Genomic DNA, 14,494 nt, shown 5'->3' with positions numbered 1-14,494 from the left:
TCTCTCCTTCTATTTACCATGCTGAGTCTTCACCATCTCCCACAAACACCCTCATTGGGATGCGGGTGCGGATGAATTGCTCGCCAGGTCTCATATGAAATGAGATTTAACTGAGGAAAAAAGCAGACTTCACTTTTATTTGCTAAGACTATGAATAAGTCATACGAGGATAAAGCATAATATAAAAAAAACAAGGAATAATTTGCTCACTTTATCTTCTTCAGGATAAATTCATTTTGCATGATAATGTCCCTTGTCCCCTCATGGCATGTTTTCTGAAGGACTTGGCATTCTTTCTGTGTGAAGTCAATGTCACTGTGGTTTTCAGGTTGACAGGATGACAAAAATCACACTGAAATGTGTCACTGAATCGAATGTGTAAATAGCAGCATTTTGACATGATAACCCCACGAAAAGAAACAGCCTACACTGGTTTAAACTGGTCCCCCATCAGACCACATTAAAAGTGACCAGAACCACTCAAGTCTAGCGTTTACTCAACGCTTGTGTGGTGTTTGGGTCTGTGGGACACGTTGTCCATGTTATATAAAATAATTAACTAATACAAATCAACATTTATATTTATTGATATATTTTGAATATAGGCCTACTATATGTTGTTGCATCGGAATTGTAAGGTTCTATCTACATTCTGAGCAGTTTTGAGATATTGAGCTTTGAAGTTTTTGCGTTACATTTGACTATGTAGATAAAACATTTTTGTTTTTAAAAAAACATCCCATAATGTACACAACGTAAAGAAAAAACATCACATAATATATATTTTTTATAACTTATTTATATTATGTGACAGCTCATATAAGAATACAATACACTTTTTTTATGAATGTGATTTGACAGAGGTAAATTTGTTGTTTAACATCTATAAAGTATTTCTATACACATTTTTATGCCTGTATTGATAGTAAAAGAGAATAATGCATGAGCACTGGTTCAAAACACGCAAATGCCATACAAGAGTTAAAGCTGCAATCTGTAACTTTTACATAAGCTGTGTACTGACTGTCATAATGTCCAAAACAAATTTCCCAGGAATATGGGACAATAAAGGATATTCTTCTTCATATCTACTACCATGTCTGTTAAGAACATAAAATTGCAGGTTACTTTATACGCACTTATCTTTGTGTTTATGTCAAATTATTTCAAACTTGACATTTCACACCAAAATCATAGCCAACTCAACTCAATTTTTAACGTATAAATATTACCAGCTTACTGTTATGAACTGGTTTAAGGTGGGATGACATTTTTAGCACTTATTTTAAATACTTGCTCTAAACTGATTTTTGTTAACTATTAACCAGAAGGCTTAATGTAAGTTAAAGGTTGCAGCTTTAAACTCTAGCTGATCATTAGGGCAGCCAACGTTTACATGTTATCCTCTAAGATCAACTGAAGCCTTAACAAAGCTCACATTTATAAAAGTTAGTTTTCGTGAGAGATGATGGATGAATGGAGTGTGTGAGGTCTGGTCAGGAAAATAAGCAATAATGAGAAGTGATGCAAGAAGAGAGCAACAATATAACACATTTTCTATAGAAAATATGGAGCAATTTACCATCAAGGCATCAGTCGAGAGAAAGCTGAACTTGAAAATAGCCTCATGTTAGCATTCAGACCAAAGCAAAAATACCATTAATCACAACTGTGCCTTTAAAGAAATTGCCTCAAACGTGATCCAAAACTGTTCGCTTTGAACAGACTTTATTAAATAGGCCTCACGCCACACTTTAAGTTTACACTTACATTAGGTATAATATTCATTTGTCCTTGATTAAAATTGCATTTTAACCAAAATGGCTGTCAAACAGTGCTCACAGGGTGTTGTGGGGGTTGCCAAACAGCAAAAATCCACACAATGAACCACATAAACTCTGCCAGATAAACTCTGCTTGGCCTCCCTTTAGTACCACACCCGACCATCATCGACATCTACTCTGTCCATCTGTCTTCCACGTCTCCGAGTGTAATGCGATCTGACACAGACGAATGTATTTGTAAGACATGAAGAATGGTTCTGGGATGCAGCGGTGAGTGGAGTCAGCCTACCGAACAGAGATGCGGAGGAGGAACAAAGACCCGCTGCACCGCAACACGAGCTGGTCCCTGCTGGCTCTGACCTTCTGCAGCTTTCCATTTGCTGACATGTTTGCGAAAAAGTTGAGGGAACATTTGGGCAGAGACGGCCTGAGGAAAGAGAGAGAGTGTAAAAGTGGATATTTATCTTAAATGTGAATGTTTTTAGAATCTAAACCAAAGCATTAGTCAATACATTTTCAATGTGTTCTCAGCTGATTGTTATCACAAATTAAAATCAGAGAAAGTAATTGAGAGGGGGCTTTTATTACAGTACAGTATGGGCATTACATTGCAAGGGGCGGTTTTAGAGAGCAACTAACGGTTTAGTTTTCTAATATTATATAGCTGCTGACTAAATGTGATTCAATCGATGTGATGCAAACAGTGAAGGATCCCAGCAATGTTTTAATACACATAAGCAGTCATGGAATAGTGTTTTTAAAAGCATTGGAATTGTGAAGAACAAGCTTCCCTCATGATCAATGCTTTACCCATGTGCTTCCAATCCATATGCCCTGAATGCAGCTTTTTCCACACAAAGACTGCATTAAAATTGAAGTTAATATAACCACAGGCTGTGGTCAAAAAAGCAATAAACAGTATAAAAGTTATCCTTATAACTCATAGTCAAGGTTCATAAGAATAAAAGTTAGTTTCATATTTACTTGAATGGTCTTGAAATGAAAAATACTCTTGCGTTTCTTTTTTCCTGAGTTTGGGATTGGAAAAACCAACTGAACAAGCGATTGTGAGAAATGTGAGTTTTTTTTATCTTTTTTTGCAGTCTGATATCTCATGCAGTTTAGAAATTTACAAATCACGTCGTACTGAAATTACTGACCAAGTCTACCTGCAGGCCTTTAATCATGTGACTGTGTCTTTAAGAACATCACGGTTCCACTGAGACAAAAGGAGATATAGCAAAATAAAACAGCACGACTACAGCCGAATCATTCTTTGCTCTTTAATCTCTCTCCCTTTTCCCTCTTCTTCCTCTTCCCCCTTTATCCTTTCTGCTCAAATCTAGGACACTCTTTGTTTTATTGTCTCGGTTCTCAGGAGTTTTGAAAGCAAAACAATCCGCAGCTCCAGAAGCGTTCGCTGTAGTGCGGGAGTGTTTCCTCTCCTCTGTAATGGTAATTAAAACACGTTTCTAAGTACGGAGAACGTATCAGCGTGCGTTTGTATATAAATTACGCATCAACACGTGTGCACGCACTGACACGCACACGTGTTTGGGTTCTGGCAATGGTTGAAATGCGAGCGCGTGCAATCTGGATTCAAGGGGCAGCAACAAAAATAATTTACCCAACGGACCACTGCCACACACAACAATCAGATAAGGCGTGAACGAACAGCAGACAGCGGCGTGCGCGAGAGCAACACAAAGGCGGATGTGTCATTAAAGGAATACTCAAAGGTGCAGATATCTCCATTCTACAAAGAAAGGAATTCTCCAGGCGCGAAACGGGACGACGTGAGGAAGGGTTGCGATAACGCCGGGAAAGAATGTACGGGGCGTGATTTCATTCGTGGCGAAGCACAATGAAAATTGTAAACATCCCAATGAGCAAATATGAAGAACAAGACTCTGTGGTTAAAAATAAAACAAAGATGAACCTTTAAATGCGACTGGCATTATGTACGACAGCCTGTCTGGACAGAATGGATGCTTGTTGTTCATCACGCGCGAAATGTCAGTCACAGGTCTTTGTTTTTGCAAAAAATACACCGAGCTGAACATTCGTCTTGGTGACGGATTGAAATTGACTTCAGTCAAGACGTGATGAATGGAAAGAGGAAAAACAAACAAGAAATCATGTAACACTGTACCTTCAAATGTCACGTTTTGTGGAAATAAGAAAACAAAGTCGTAAGAAAACAAAAGAAAACAGGTCATTTCAGATTAGGATCTATTCAATTTTCATTGCAAAACGAAGCCTTTTTAAAAACGTGCTTCAGCTTTTAAAGGCGATCACAAGGTGGCGCTCCAATACTGCATGCGCTCTCACCAGCTTCTCGACTGTACAAAGGTGAACAAATGGAAGCAAGGGGTCAAGAGTTATGGCCAGGAATGTAAATGTGTTGTCAAGAATACCCCAACAACAAAGAAAGTAAGAATGATGCATTGTATATATACGCCCTACAAAAATGAATTTACCCTAAAATAGACACCGCAACTCTGCTTGCATTCCTCCCACTCAAAACACCTCTCGCACACTTATAGATGGACACACTGAATTCTGATCTTTTTATCAGATGCATCATGCAATATTTATTCACCCAGATTTTACAAGCTTGCCAACAAGCAGGCATTTGGGTTATAATGCACTTCTGCCACTGCTATGAAAAGACTGCAAATAATGCTATTTTTGCATTTAGATTCATGTCTATTGTAAGGACCCGGAGAAGGATGGGACCTATTGTGATTATACAGTATAAAGGGACCCTAAAGATGATGCTGCCCACCACCTAATGCATATTTTATACAAAACTGCAAAGTACTTTCTAGATCTATTAAGCTCTGACAGGCTGATTTTATGCAATTTTCAGAAATCAGACAGCCTGGAACAAAAGTATTGTTCACTTTTAAGAATGAATTAGTGGACTTGCCAAAGTTTTTCTGGCTAAAATATACCCTTAAGCAAAGAATAATATACTTTTCTATATATTAACTGTAATTATTTAAAATCATTGATTACATATAAAGTATATATACATTTAAAAAGATATAGAATAATACATTGTTATATGACATTATATGAATAATACATAAGGAATTGCCACTTTTCATACATTGGAAATATAAGCACTTGGTTCTAGTATATGAAAATATATTTTTCAATGTATTCCCACATATTTTGTTTCATAAGGGAAAAGTTTAGTTTGAAGCCACAAATTAACTTGATTTTCACAGAGTCGTACATTACATATTTGCATTGTATATTAGCAGTGAATGAACTTGAGCAGAGTTCTGTATTTCACAGTGCCCTTTTCCACATTATTTACATTTTATTCAAGCTAGACTATTAGTATAATACTACTGCGGTTTTACTGCCGTTGGTTACTGGACATATCCATCAGTCTTTCTGCCTGAGTGGGTGGTTCTTGGCCACGATAAGCTGCAACGTGAACCAGAAGTATGGGCGTTTAATCAAAGGTCTGGCTATGTGACACTCATAACCATTTTTCCCAGCGGGCGCACGAAGATCAGACGGGGTTGCACTCCGGTCTGCAGCGCACAAGCATATGATCGCTAGCAGAAAAATTAATTAGCGATCGGGACAAGGTTACAGCCACGTAATGAAAGTTATTGGGCATGTCAGTTCATCACAGCCTCAGTCCCCCTATTACTTTCAATCAGGCCAGCCGTCCGTGAAATAGAGCTTCGTGTGAGGCTGGAAGTGGCGTATCGGAGGGCCGTCCCCATTGGCTTTTCACATGGCCGATCAGGGTACTTTACTCTAATATGCACGCAGCGTGATGATGCTGAGAATTCCAGGTCCTCTGTCACACTCGCGGGCCAGCCCCTCATTTCAAATTGCCACGGCAAAATGGATATACTCCTCGCCTGCTTTATATCTCTCTCCCTCTGTCAGTCTGGCCGGAGGAGGTGAAGCTCACCCTGGATGACCCAGCAGAGGGTAACGGATGAGGCGAGTCGACCGGGAAGAGGTCACCGGCGTGAGACCGTCGCAACTTCAGTCAATTAACCTGCAACATCTGCTGTCAGCTGTTGACAGGATCTAAGAGAATACGTCATCTTTGTTTTCACGCTCACGGCAGAAACAGAGTCCATCAATGAATATCACATATCAATACCGCTGAGGGCTGCAGACGTGCACGATACAGTGTCACATCTGGTTGTCTGGGCTTCAGCTCAAAGCTGAGAAGGAACAAGAGCAGTTAGCAAACTTTAAACACCGTTCTTCTGTCAGGACACAGCACAAACAAATTGCACAAAGCAAACTGAAGGAGAAATGGATGCAGATTGATTCTGTCTAGTTTATAATGGTATTTATAAAGGTTGGAGAATGAAAGTTTATTTTTCATTTGCAGCTGTGTAGATAAAGTGAAACATGTTAAAACTGTTCGAAAATACTCGGCGTACTAATTAAACATTAAAGCTGCCATTACACACGCAGTTTCTGCCAATCTCATATTAATCTTGAGTACCTATAGAGTAGTATTGCATACTTCGTATCTTCGAAGAGTATTTGGTTTGATCACATTTATGAAAGATAGATACAGCTGTACGATTATACCCAGAAAAATACGATCTCCTGGGGGTGTGCGGGGGAGGAACTAAATCATGAGCACACAATAGCATACATCATCGCATTGATTCACTATAAGTTTGTGTTGTTTACATTATGCACGTACGCGCCGATTGCCAACAAAACACAGACTTCGTTTCACTTACCGCATGCGGTTCATGTCCGGCATCTTTTAGCGCTCCATATATCAGTTTCAAACGATCTCCAAACCCAGCGTTATATCCACCGTTTATAAAACATCCATCACTGAAATGCCATGAACAAACAAACACCTGAACTTCACTATTGCAAGAGTAACGAGCTGCAGCTGCAGGCCAACAGCGCAGCCAATCTTGACGCAGCGCAGCCAATCTTGATGGTAAGTGGGTCTCGTTAGTCGGTTGGCGTGTCGGCAGGCTATTTCTTTCACATTGCCATGCTTTTCCGAGAGAATTGCCCAATAAAAGGAATAGGATCCCTGTTATGAAAGAGGGATCCAGACTTTTCGAAGCAAGTTGGAGTGCTGGGAGAGTGTATCAAGCACAGAAATACTACGTACAACTAGTTTTTTGACAAGTTGACCATGTTAAGGATGAGAGGCCAGCATGTTTAAAATTGTAAATAAGTCAGAATGCATTGAAACTCCGTTGCATGCCCCCTTTAACTTCTATTACTGCGAGTGAGGAATAAAACAGTGTTCAATGAAACCACATTAAACACAATCATCCTACTATGACAAAGGCAGAAGCTTTGTAGAGTTTGTGGTCTGCTTTTAACATTATGAGATAAACACATTTCTCATTGCAGTAATTTAAAAATTCACTGCCTCAATGTGAATACTGTTCAACTATAAATAAAATGCAACTAATAAATACATATAAGTGCAATTACATGCAAATGTAAACCTTAACACCGTGTCTACACCGGACGCAGCGCGACACGACACAACACAACATACGGCTTGCTCTAATGGGATTGTCGAGCCACATCCAGTGTGGACAAAATATAAAATTATAATGGGTTCCAATGCGTTCTTTTGTCGCATCGCGCCACGTCTGGTGTAGACACAGTGTTAGATGAAGGTTTTCACCATACTGAAAGCACTTGTGTCAATACTTGGTGTGAAGTCTCTCTTAAACTTTTAAAGCATTTTTATGTTTTTAAAGCAGTTTTCCATAGTCGGGGTACTGTAAGTAATTTTGTCACATCCATAACAGTCCATATTCCTCATAAATGGGCACATGGAAATTAAAATATAGTAGCTGTTTTGTTCTATAAAGAGCCACCCCTTCTTCATTTGTTGGGTATTATTGCTTCTGGTTTGTATATATAAATTCACAGAAATGCTACAAAGTATGATAATCAAAAACATGCGTCCTTTTAGTCACATTTATATTGCATTATATTTTTCCTCTCATTTTAATATAGAAAACTTATGCATTGACTGATATTTTTCTGATGTCTGGACTCATCAGGGATTTAGAAAAATATGATTCGATATATTCTCTGAGAATTTATATTTCAAGTTTTGACTGAAAATTTGACATCCATAATGCTGCAATTACCCTTAAACGGATGGCCAATGGCACTTTAAAGCGTAGTTCACAAAAAAATTACTCACCTTCACGTTGTTCCAAACCTGTATGAATTTCTTATGCGAAACACAAAAGGACATCCTTTAATGAATATCCGCTTGGTGTAAATGTATTACAATGGCCATACATTATCGGCAGAAGAATAGATACGGAATAGATGAAACTTTACCTCATGTTCTCTATCATCTTTCTTGAAATCAAATTCATGCATCAGATCACACCTGGACTCCTGAATCATTGACCGGCCACACTTCTGACTCCTCTGAATGTCTGTTGCTGCTGTTCGTGAACGCAAATCAGGGCTCGAAACCCTTGGCAATGGACAAATCATTGCCGGTCGTCCCATTCACCCTTTGATTTGCAGAAACTCCTCAGGCTTGATTCACACTGGAGGTCGATTGCAGACGAGGCTGAGAATCACGCAAGCCTGCGCTTTCTGCTGTCGCTGGTCTAGAAGATTTGGAGGACATTTTGGGCGATTGAACGAGAGTTTTCTGCTACTGGCTATGCTGTTTATTAATAGTAAATACGTGAGAGCATAATTAATTTTTTTCCAAGATCAGTGGCAAAAATCTCTCAGCCTTGAGTGTGCAGAACTGCAAACAGAACAGAACAGAACAATCGATGGAGACTACAAAAATGCATCATTACTTGAAACTGAAATACTGAAGTACTTACAGGCTTTTTGCTGACAGGAATGCATCTTGGAGTTGATATGAAGGTGGATTTATCCTTTCCGCTGGAATGCAAGAGAAAGATACATTACATAATTTATCATCAGTGTATACAAGATATTTAATGTCACTGTGAGATCAGGCATGGTCAATTTCTGTCTTAACACACACACGCACACTCAAAAACACATTGTGTGCATTGTGCGATAACAGTATAAGTAATTGTTTCATTTGTAGTGACCATTATAATGATTAGTGTTCCCTTTGGCTTGCAACTTGGACTTCGTTCACGTTGAATTCATTTTCTCCCAGCCAATGTATTATTGTTACACAAGGACAAGATTGGTTGCAATGTGTAAGTCAAATCACAACAGGCTGTACATTATATTACATAAATAATCTAAACCTTTCTTTGCTAAATAAAGGGGTGGGGTGTTTGATAATAACTTGTGGTTAGGTGAGTGGTTATTATCTTTATTTTATCTCCGACTTTTAGTTCAGGTTGGCATGAAACAAAGTTGTGACAGTTTTCTCTGCACAGTTGTGGTGTTTATCTGAACGAAGTGGCTTCTGGCCATAAATTGCAGGGCGAGACATTATTTTGTCCTTCAGAAATTGATTGGATCGTTGGAAGATAGAGGTCTGGTCATTGGACAGTTAATATAGTCACACTCCCAGGTGGAGACTGTGCTCAAAACATCTTGGATTTGGGAGATTTCCCACCACAAACCCAAAAGTAACGTCTGGATTTATTAACACATAAGGTATTAAGTAACATTAAAACATCAAAGGAGCAATGTGGAGATTTTAGCGGCATCTAGCAGTGAGGTTGCGAATTGCAACCAACGGCTCAGTCCACCGCTCACCCCTCCTTTTCGTAACACTACGGTGACTGACACAGGACAAATATGTCGTCACGTTTTTGCCTCTTTGACGAAAAAGAGATAACGTATTTACGAGCGCAGAGAAGATATGAAGTTACACGGGGAAGTTAATGTTTTTGATTAATAATAGATTATGAGGGTACCTTATTTTCTTTATTATGGATAGACAATGTTTAACACTGCAATATTTCTTCACAAAATAAGAATTGTCAATTTTTTGTGACTTTTATGGTAACACCCAGCTTGGACAGATGTCAACACTCAGAATACAAAGTATAAACTCTCAACAGTCAAAACAAGTAACCAAAAGTGATGGCAAAACAAAAACAAAATAAGTAAAAAAACACTGCATAATTCATGCTGCGGTGCATGCTGGGAACCTAAGCGACTGCTGTACAGTGCTGTGGACATGGCAGTATTAAAGTTAAGTTGTACAATAAGTTAAACCACTATACAAATGGCCATGGATACTAGCCAGGATAAATTGTAAATTCACACTATTTGTGTTTATTGTGTGTTGAAAGGATTTCAGAGAATCTTTAATTGCTTGCACTTACAGCATTGTGGTATATTAATACCCTTTTCATCTCTCTCCTCTCATCCTATTTTGAGACTGTCGAGGGTTAGCTTTCTGTCCATCTGGCCGGGCTTCTAAGCCACTTATTTTGTTTCCTGTTTCCACCATAGTTGCCTCTCACTCTCAGTTCCTCTGTATTCTCAGCCTTTGGTGCGGACCCCTCCAGCGAGCCTGCTGTTCTCCCACGCTCCCCGTGTCACTCATTAGACACCACCGCATGGACCGGTACCACCACCGCCAGGTGGGCTGCGAAATATAAAGACTTGGAGAAAGAGGAAAAGATTTTCCAGCCCTTCTTTGTACCACATTCAAAGAAAGTGAAATTAAAACATGGCCAGCTTCCCACTGTCCCTGTGGCATACAGAGATGTCTGATCAAGAGGAACAAGAAGACACAACTCGTAAGCCCGGCCCTGTGTCCAACAGGGAAGGATGTCTTCTGAATCTCAGTACCCTGCCTTTAGCAGGCCAACGGTGCGAACAGCGGGGAACGACAGACCAGTGATCCCACCCTCAGGGCCTCGTCTGAAGGGTTCCTAGAGCTTTGTACCAGAGTCCCGCGGCGAACGCGACTTGGCATTTAAAAAGCATGCGTTGTAGAAAATGAAAACGGGCGACTTTTACAGCCTGTGTGAGAGGCCTGAGCTGAACTCGCTTGTTACAGAGCTCTGATTTCTGATGAAAAACAATGATCGACTTGGGGACAAGAAATATCAAAGAAATCCCTGAATGTTTTGGACTACTGTATCATTTGTTCTTGTTTTTGACCGCACACAAAAGTCTGAGAAGATGGAAAGGAATCAAGCCTTATAAAACATACATCACCGTATCTTAAAATAACACACATAGCCTTTACTTAAACTTTGCCTGAGGCTCCTCTCGCCTTAGTCAATCAATAAGCAACTTTTCACAGCTTGCAGGACGGCAGTACACAAGCTCGGCTTAAACACGGAGGAACCTGAGGCCACATAGGCTTCATGCAATGAAGGTCCAGATTGCACACAGAGATCAGATCGGAGCCAGCCCTTTCCAAGAAAAATAAAAAAGAGATGAAGGTATATGAAGCTAGATGGGGCGAGAGACGGATCAAACCACAAGACAGAAGGAGACGGATGAAAATTTTAGCCTAAAAATGCAAACTGACTTCAGTAGTGCAAAACATTTCTCATGCTGGGTCCAGACAGCTGCCTTAGGAAGATTCTGAAGACAACCATTAGCAGAACTTGTTTTAACCATGTACAAAGTGAGCATGATGCAAAAGCTGTGAAATCAGTCAATTAAAAAAAAACGTAAGGGCTATAAAAACAGAGCTGCATGTTAAGAATGAGAGCACCCAATGGGAAAGAGAAAACGCTTAAAAGATCGCTATAATATCTAATACAAGTTTCTCCTCCTTACTGCTAATGAGGTCAAAGCGTTTTGCTTAATGTTCCAAATGAAAAAAATGTTATCATCAAATCTCAAACTGTGCTCATCAATTAAACAATTAAAAGCCAGCGATTTCAATGACCTTTAACATTTCTCATTAAATTAATTCAGGAGCAAATAATCTATAATACCCACAATTATTTTATAGCTGTTTAATATACAGCTGCGGAAAACAATTAGAGACCATTTCAAAATTCAAAAGCAGTTTTTCTAAATTTACTATTTATAGTTATGTGTTTAGGCAAAACAATCATTTTTGTTTCATTCTGTGAACTACTAACAATATTCCTCCCAAATTTCAAATAAAAATATTGTTTCTGTTTGCATTTGTTTGCAGAAAATGAAAACTGGAGAAACAGGTCAAAATAACAAAAAAGATGCTCTGTATTTTTTCAGACTTCAAATACTGCAAAGAAAACAAGTTTATATTAACTTTCAAGCAATACAGTAATATTTGTACTGAAATGTATTTAGGAAAAGTTGAAAAGTATTTTTCATGTGATAACCTTGATTTATCAGATTTTTCATGTGTCTTGCCATGCTGTCAGTCTTTCACATTGCTGTTGGATGACTTTATGTCACTCCTGGTAAGGAATTTTAGGAGAAACAGCTGAGATGAAGCTAATACCCAAAATGAGGCATAACTCGGTCTCATGAGCTAGGAAAGAGCAACATCAAAGTAATAGAATTTTCCTCTAGAACGGGCCCTTTACTTTCACATTACACGTATACAGCGGTCCTATTCATTTTATTTGGTCCTTTCTTTCCTGTCTTCTCAATGTTTCCTTGGTGCTTGCATTAAGGTTGACTTACCCCAAGGAAACGAAAGGTACTCAATATGCTTTTATTCCATTAGGAGGGATACTGTCTGCTTCACTGCACGCAAGAAAGACTGCTCTGTTGTCCTGGTGTGACAAACCAGAGCTAAAAAAATAACAAATGCTGTGACATCAATAATTAATTTTTTGCTCCTTTCTTTTGGGAAACAGGGACGAGAAGCGGGAACATTTGGAGGACAGGGGAAAGTCACTACACTGAAGCGGAGGCATTACATATTAAAATTCATTCAGCGTGCTATGTAAAAAGTTTTCCAAACAATTCATTAAAAGCACATTTGTGATAGCTTCCAATGTTGTCCTTTGTAAAACATGATAAAGCGGGGGACTTAATTAAAAAAACTCATTACGTTCCGCCATTTTCAGGTTGAGATATTTTGCAGGGTCTTGAGAGAAAGTGCATCTTATATCTCTGACATGCACGCAATTATTAGAAAGATGCACACACGTACAAACACACATAAAATAGTATGAGAGCTAAGAATGTTAGTGTACTCTTTATACTGCAATGTCAGATTTGACCAGATATGAACAGCAAAAAATATTTGTGGTAAAGTTAGACATGGCTGCCATTTTATTTTATTTAACTCGACCCTGCTCGACCAATCACATTCCCCGCATGAGCACACACATAGAATTGTGGGACATTGAAGGCAGCGAAGGATACATCTATGCTGCCTTCAAAAATCGACCTGATAGAGGTTTCTCAGGAGACAGGAAGTTAAGCAAACATTGAATTCGGACGTGCCTTGATGCCTTCCTACCTTGAAATGCTGCCCCCGAAGGCAGCATTTTAGAGCTTTCGGAAGCAGCCATCATCTGATTTAGGTAAGTAAGTTAAACATAGGCCTACCCATCCAATCAGAGTTTTTTTTATATCTTAAGCCTGATTGTACAGCCTTACAAATGAAAATAATTATTTAAAACCCGAAACTTTTCTTGCTTATGTAGAGACTTGGCATAGGCCAAATGGTCGGAATCATTAAAAGCAGAGCCATAAACCCCCTCCACTCTCTTTTGGTCTTTTAATGTTGATATCAAGAAACCAGGACAGAGTCAGACCTGACTCCAAAGGGGGCGGGGGGTGGATTTAGGTTGGTGCTCTCACCGAAAGTGTTGATAACCCTTTTGTTTCTCCATGGGATATTTACGACTCTCCTAAGCTTCAAAGCAAGCAAAAGGAGATGTGAGAAGTCTCTTTGTTTTGTCTCACCTGTAGTTTATCCAGAGAAACTTCTCTGACAAAACTACACTAAACTGTCCTTTTCTATAAATATATGTAAATATCTAGGTTATATGTTGTCGCTCTTGCCATTTTAAATAATCTGTAACTGTTAAATATGCAAGTTAATTCAGGCTTTGTTTGTATTCGTACATCCGAACGAATCATGACTTGATGCAATTCAAACCGGGTATATTTTGATATTTAAATGTTTGTCTTTACAATTCCTCATTGTTTATATATATTGTGTGACCATAGACGACTTTATTTTCATTATGTTATAATTTGGACTGGTATTTTGTAAAGTTGCTAGGAGGTCATAAAGATGCAAATTAGCTGTTGAGTGGACAAAGAACCTCTTCCCTGCTCAACTCTGATTGGTCGATTCAAACTCAGGTGGGCATGCCCTCTCATGAAGTTAAATATCGAGCTTGCTCTGAAAACGGAGCTTGGCCTTTTTGCTCTATACCTGCCCTCATAAGAAACTGGTTCGTGGCGTCTCTTCGGAGACTGCCATTTTCCCCCACTGGGGGGAAGAAGGAACAATGGACTTCTGCTGCCTTGCACACCTTGATGAGCCACGCGGCTGGTCACGAGGCCCGGAACTTTCCAGCTGGACTGCATTCTGAAACCTTTTGAACAATTCCATCTCTACACACGCATACGGATATTGGTCCAGCACAGAGCTCGCAGAGCTCACGAAACTGGCCTCAACCCACCACCGTGAAGGAGATGCAACGATTCCTTGGCTTTGCCAATTTTTACCACCGCTTCATCTCCGGTTTCAGTATTATCAGCTCCCCCCTCACTTCCATGCTTAAGGGACGTGTCAAAGCACTCTCCTTGACCCCGTCTGCTCACAAGGCCTTCCAAGATCTCAAGGATGCATTCTGTACTGCCCCCATACTCACGCATCCTTC

At 39.4% G+C, this 14,494-nt stretch overlaps 1 long non-coding RNA gene across 2 annotated transcripts in view; it reads right to left on the bottom strand.

Annotated features, from left to right (window-relative positions):
* Positions 1-817: 817 nt before the first annotated feature.
* LOC130562622 (uncharacterized) overlaps positions 818-14,494 on the bottom strand; it is a 55,482-nt gene continuing 41,805 nt past the window's right edge. The window contains exons 2-5 of one of the 2 annotated variants that reach the window (XR_008963996.1): positions 8,633-8,693; positions 8,124-8,550; positions 2,074-8,010; positions 818-2,000 (exon numbers count right to left, since the gene is read on the bottom strand). This is a non-coding gene — a long non-coding RNA (uncharacterized LOC130562622). Of the gene's footprint in view, positions 8,011-8,123; positions 8,551-8,632; positions 8,694-14,494 lie in introns of both variants that reach the window. The other variant, XR_008963995.1, reaches the window with a different exon arrangement.

This window comes from Triplophysa rosa, linkage group LG12 (genome assembly GCF_024868665.1).
Source record: "Triplophysa rosa linkage group LG12, Trosa_1v2, whole genome shotgun sequence".
Lineage (NCBI taxonomy): Eukaryota > Metazoa > Chordata > Actinopteri > Cypriniformes > Nemacheilidae > Triplophysa > Triplophysa rosa.
Note: the sequence above shows the minus strand (reverse complement) of the source record. Positions and strands in the feature narration are given on the sequence as shown.